Source organism: Budorcas taxicolor, unplaced genomic scaffold (assembly GCF_023091745.1).
Source record: "Budorcas taxicolor isolate Tak-1 unplaced genomic scaffold, Takin1.1 scaffold356, whole genome shotgun sequence".
NCBI classification, from domain to species: domain Eukaryota; kingdom Metazoa; phylum Chordata; class Mammalia; order Artiodactyla; family Bovidae; genus Budorcas; species Budorcas taxicolor.
In genome coordinates, this window is record NW_026292175.1 from 95001 (window position 1) to 101287 (window position 6287).

Consider the following 6287-nt stretch of genomic DNA (forward strand, 5'->3'; position numbering starts at 1 on the left):
GGACGCCCGGCGGGGCCCAGCGGGACCCTCCCCCGACTCGGAGGGGGGAGGCGCGGGCCGCGGTAGGCAACGAGCGGCACACGGCCCCACCGCGGGGCCGGCGCACCCAACTCCCTCCCCTCCCACGGAGGGCGGGGGAGTTCTGCTCTGCCCACGTGCTCTGGCAGTCGCCACGGTGGCCACTGCGCACTCGGGAGGGGCAGCGGCTGGGGGGTCCGGTACCCCAAGGCTCCCTCTCGGATCGCTAGAGAAGGCGTTCTCACCGAGGGCGCGCCGTCCCTCACCCGGACCGTGTCGCCTTCGGGCCCACGGAGGCGCTCCCACCAGCCACCAGTCCTCAGCTGGGCGGGAGGGGTCTGCGGTACAGGGAAGCGGACCACCGCGCAGGAGCGTGTGCGCGGTCAGGGCCAGAGCAGAGCCCGCGTCCCGCCCCCTGCGAGGCCTCATCCGCCAAGGAAGGCCTCCACGACGAGGGGAACAGGCACGCCTCTCCCTACCGCCTCGACCCCCCGTCCCCCGAAGAGAGCCACTCAACGGGACACACACGCCACCGTGGCGCGGACCCGAGGGGGACACCGGGTTAAGGGAAACGACACCACCACTCGGCCTCAGGCACCTGAGGGACGACCTGGAGCGCTCCAGGGGCACCACCGAGGGTCACGCGAGGCACGCTCACACACCCGCGTGGGGTGCGCAGCGTGGCGGCGGCGGCACAGCCCTCCCCGCCACAGGGAGGGCCGCTCGCCGGGCACACGCCGAGAAGGCGAAGCGAGAGCAATCTGCGGTGTCAGAAGACCAACGGCCCCCACTGACGCCCCGAGGCAAAGGACAGGAGACCGAAGATCAGGGCCAGAGGCCACACCCAACCCCTGCCTTCCTCCTCACCCTCCCTGATGGGCAGCGGGGGGGGGGGGTGGGGGGGGAGAAGACAAGCGAGGGGCCCCGCGGACAGACCGAGAAGAGCGGACGCGCTCACTGGGAACGCCCGTCCCTCGTCTGGCACGGCTTAGGCTCGGCCCGGGAGAACACGACCACACCACATCGATCCATTGAGCCAAGGTGGAGCGGGGGGAGGCACGGTGAGGACAGTCACCAGAGGGGCCCGCTTTCAGCCTCGCCGGCAACCTCCGTCCCCCCCCACCTCGCCTCAGGCGAGAGCAGCCGACGACCCCGAGAGGAGAACGCCTGACACGTGGCACGGAGCCCACAGGGCGGGGGTCGTCCCAGCCGCCACCAGGTGCCCACAGCGGGGGTGAGGGACGCCCAGGGTAGAAGACCCACGCGCCGCGCCACCCCGCCCCGCCACCCTCGGGTCGCCCAGAGACCGGAGGTGGCACCAAGGGTCGGGTCAGCCAGACGACACCACACAGGAGCCGGCGCACAGGCCCAGGCGGGCGGCTCCAGCGGCAAGGGCCGAACCGGGCACCAGCTGGCGGCCCAGAAACCCAGAGCCCCGCGTGCGTCCAGAGACCCACAGTCCTCGGTGGCAGACACCAAAGGAGACCGTGTCAGCACTTACCTGGTGGCAAAAAAGGCCTATTAAGGGCGACGAAATGACACCAGCCGACAGCGGAGCCCATCTACGACTCGCAGAGAGGGCCCCCGGAACCTTGTCCCGGCCACCTGTCCCCAACGCTGCCCCATAAACACCAGGCCCCGAGCTCTCTTGGGGGCGGGGGGGGTCATCTGGTCGACCGGGAGGGGGGAGGGGGCGCGTGGTGGCCAAAGCGGGGCCGCGGACACCAAGGTGGGGGGGGGGGGAGGGGAGCTGGCCGAGGACGCCCTCCCCGCTCCGTCCACCCGGGTAGGGGTACCGGTCCGTCCGAGTCTCCGAACGGGGATTTGGCTTCGATGTGCCAAAGGAAAACAGAAGACAGAACCGTCAGCGAGGCGCTTCCCACGAGACGAGCGGGCCCCGACCAGGGACCGCGCCCGGGGCCCAGACCGTCCCAGACGGGGCATCCAGGACGGCCCGAGCCGGTCCCCACCTCCCGACTGGGATTCAGAGAGTCGGAGAGGGGTGAGCCAAAGTCGCGTCCGACGACCGAGACCCACGAGGGCACGCTGAAGGGTCGAGCGCGCCCTCCCCGGCCACCCGCGGAAGCAGGGTCCGGTCCATCCACGTCTCCGGACCCGTCAGGACTTTGACAGAGAAAAAGCACGTGTGCCGGGAGACGCCTCGGGCGACCGGACCCCACGGGGGGGACCGCACACGCGCCTCCCCCGGTCAACCCTCGGGTCCCCGCCTCCGGAGTGCGACGCGGAAAACACCCCGGGCAGAAGGGACCCGAGGGCCCGGACCCAGGCGCGCCCTCCGGCGACCTCCAAGCCACCGTCTGGGCCGGTCCCCACCTCCGGAGCGGGGCCGAGGGCGAAGCACACGCTCCTGAGGGCGGCCCAGGAGGAGTCCGGACCGCCGAGCCCGAGTCCAGGCGCTCCGGGCAGGGAAGACCCTCTCCCCGCCCACCGCGGCGGCCCGGCCCAGGCAGGGTCCGGGCGGTCCGTCTCCGCGGCCGCAGGGGCACGGGGGCACGGGGAGATGCTGGTCGACCCGGTCAGGCCGCCCCGCAAGCCGGCTCCGGTGCGCCGCGACGGTCACCCTCCTCGGAAACCTAGAGAACCAATCTCCGGCGACAGCGGGACTGTCCCCAGGCCTCGGCGCCACCGGGACTGTCGCCGCCAGCGTCGCCGGTGTCTGAGAGCTCTGCCTCGGGCCCAGAGGCTGAGTCACAATCCTCCTGAAAGGCCTCGCCGAAGCTCCAGAGGGGAGGGACAATATCCAAGCGGCCGCCAGGTGGCTCCCGACAAGCGACTCGAACGTCCCGAGGACGTGTCGCTGTCGCCGGCCGCCGGGGACGCCACCGCGCCGGCCGCCCAGACGCCCGAGCTCGGCCCGGAGCCTCCGCCGCCGAGCGACGCGACGCGACGCGACCCCGGCCGCAGAGGAAGGGAGAGACGCTGGGAAGGGTCTCCTCAGGAGGCTGCCACGGAGGAGACTCACTCCCCCACGCGATTCCGGGGTGCTGGGGGGGACATTCCACGGAGACGCCGGCGGGCGGTGGGGGCTCGGCGGAGAGAGGGGCACCAGCGGCATCGCAGACTCCCCCGGCCCCCCTCCCCCGCAAGAGAGAGAGAGGGAGGGAGGGAGGGAGGGAGGGAGGGAGGGGCCGGCAAAGCGAAACCAGGCGAGCGCTGCTCGGAGAACAAAGCAGGACTTTGGAAAGCAGACACAGACACGCAAGCCCAGGAGCAACAAAGAAAAAGGAGGAGACACACTCGGAACCCCCAACAAGAGAAGACACAACTCAACCTGGGTAGAGACCGCGACAGAGTCCGAAGACCACACACCCGAGCACGCGCCGGTGGGTGGGGAAAGTGCCCTTGAGGTCAGGAGAACATGGATTTCCAAAGAACTGAACTGGCCACAAACACCAGAATGGCAGGCGGGCGGGAGGGCGGGCGGGAGGTCTGGGGTGGCAGGGCTGCAGGAGTGGGGGTTGGGAGGGGCGGGGGTGGGGGGTGGGGGGTGGGGCTGGGGGGCGTGGAGCTGAGGAGGACCGGACCGAGTCAATAGGGATCCACTAAATAAACCCCGTGTTCCAGGACAACAGCCAGTTACATGAATCAATAACTTTTTGAAGTAGATCAGAAAGGAAATGAAACAAAACCACCAGGCAGCAAAGTCAAGTCATAGAACTGCTCCGGCTGCTGAAAAGTCAGAGAGAGGGGGAGGGGGAGGGGGAGGGGGAGGGTGAGGGGAGGGGGAGGGGGAGGGGGAGGGGAGGGGAGGGGAGGGGAGGGGAGGGGAGGGGAGGGGGAGGGGGGCGAGAGAGCGAGAACGCATGCACATGTGCCTAGACGCGTGTCCATATGTATACGCACGCGTATTCGCGTCTATATATACGCGCACACATGGGTATCAACAAACACGTTCGAAGGGCATGCTCACATACACGCATGTGTCTGTGTGCGCACGTGGATGCCTAGGCGTCTCTACTGTGCGTGTATGCTTGCGTGTCTACACGTAGACACAGGCATATATACACAGACGTACACGGATACACACAGGCACGAATACACACGCTCACATGTGCAGAGACGTCGGTATCCATAGACACATACATACAAAGAAAGGCGGACGTGTCAACACATACAGATGCACACGTGTGTGTACGTGTGATGTAGACACACAGGTGTGGGTGCACGTATATGCGTACACGTCCGTGCATGCTTCCCTAGACGCATCTCTCCGCGTGTGTGTATGCACACATGCATACGCACATACGGACACATCCATAGACGTCTACGTCTCGCGTACAGAGGTCCGCACAGACGTGCGAGTGTCTATGTGTCGATATACACACAGGTCTGTAGAAGTAGACATGCGTGCACGTACGCACGTACAGGTGCACGGGTGCGTCTAGAGTGCCTATACGCAGATGCATGGGCATAGATGCGCACACACGTCAACGCATATGCGAACGTGCGTGTGTATACACACACGTCCCTAGAAGTCCGTGTCCATGTGCCTCTGTGCACAGATACCCACGTGTCTGTGTAGATGTGTACGTGCGCGCGTGTGAGTATCTATAGGTGTATCTATGTACATATGGATACTCACAGACACACACGGACGGAAACACACATCCGTGTGTGTGTGTGTGTGTGTGTGTGTGTGTGTGTGTGTGTGTGTGGTATATACGGGGAAAGCGCAAGCATATTGCAAAAGGGGCTTTTCTGTCCACAACGGATCAAGGCGTCAGACAACTCAGCCTCCCAAAGGGAAACGACCCCCGATGAGCGAAGTGGGCAGGCAGGCAGGGGGCCCGAGCAGACACCTTCCTTCCAAAGAAAGGGAGAACAGACAGACACCCAGAAGCACAAGGTAGAAAACACATCAGCGGCAGGGCTGGGCTGGGCCGGGCTGGGCTGGGCTGGGGCTGCCGGGGGTGGGGGCGGGCTCACGGAAGCATCCCGGGGCGTCTGTCTGGACAATGATCCTTCTCATTCGGAGGGGAAAGGCCCAGGAGCTGGAATCGCAATCGCGACAGCAAGTTCGACACATCAGAAGACAGTGGCTCCTGATCGATCGAACGCGTCTTTGCTGCCGCTGAGGAACATGTGGGCGGACTCGGAGAGATCACATCTCATCCCCTGGGGCCTCCCAGAGAGAGAAACCACATCCCTAGGGAAAAGAGTCCTGCGATTCCCTCGGAACACTCCACCAAAGAGTCCCCCTTCGACCCAACCCAGCCACTCCACGGAGTGCCCACGGAGGGGACAAAGAAGATACGGACGTGTGTATGTGTGGGATCGACCCCCATACCTAGGTAGACATCCGTACACACAGAAGGAGAGAGCTCTCTGTCTGTGTGCCTACGCCTGTGTCTATTCACTCACACACACACACACACACACACACACACACACACACACACACACACACACACAGAGGAATGGGACTCAACCACCAGAAGGGAATGAAATCTCACAGTCTGCAGGAACTTGGAGAGACCTTTAGAGGGGATTATGCTCCACGAAATACCTCAGAGCCGTCGTTTCCACGCAGCACCTACCAAACGATGCACCGTGAACACAACAGAACCAAAGAGAAACAGGCTCCTAAGATACCACCACGGAACACGTGAGGGGTGGCCGGAGGAAGGAGCGGGGGACACGGTGGCGGGGGGTGGGGTGGGGGAGAGAATGAGGGAGACGGATGACGCGGCGCCACCTTCCCCTCAGGAAAGCCGTGAGTCGCGGGCACGCCATGACCCCGGATGTCATCTGCCGTGACGCCCAGTGGTGACGGACGGTCCCTCACTAGATGTATCCTGGTGATCGCTGTGTCACGCGCTACACTCGAAACCGTCGTCGGTACAGCTGAAAAGGAACGGGGGAACAAAACACGAAGGGGGAAGAAAAAAAAAAAAAAGGAAAGGAAGCAGGACGGGAGGAAGGAAAGAAGGCGAAAGAAAACGTTGGCAGTCAGTCAGAGGTCCATTTGAGAAGAGTGGGACTCGCGTGTGTGTGTGTGGAGGGGCGGGGAGTGGGGAGGCGGGGAGAGAAACTAGGGTGAGTAGGAGGACGGGGAGCAGGAGGAGGAGAAAGAAAAGGCCTCGAGGGGGAGGGGGAGATCAAGGATCCAAAGAGTGGACAGGACGGTCAGGTGAGCGCCATCGGGAAAGGAAATGAAGCCAACCCACGAACACCCTCCCCACGGTGCTCGCGTTCAGTCCGAGATCAAGCTGTGGGTAGGTAGCACGGTGTCCTCCGGCACACAGGGA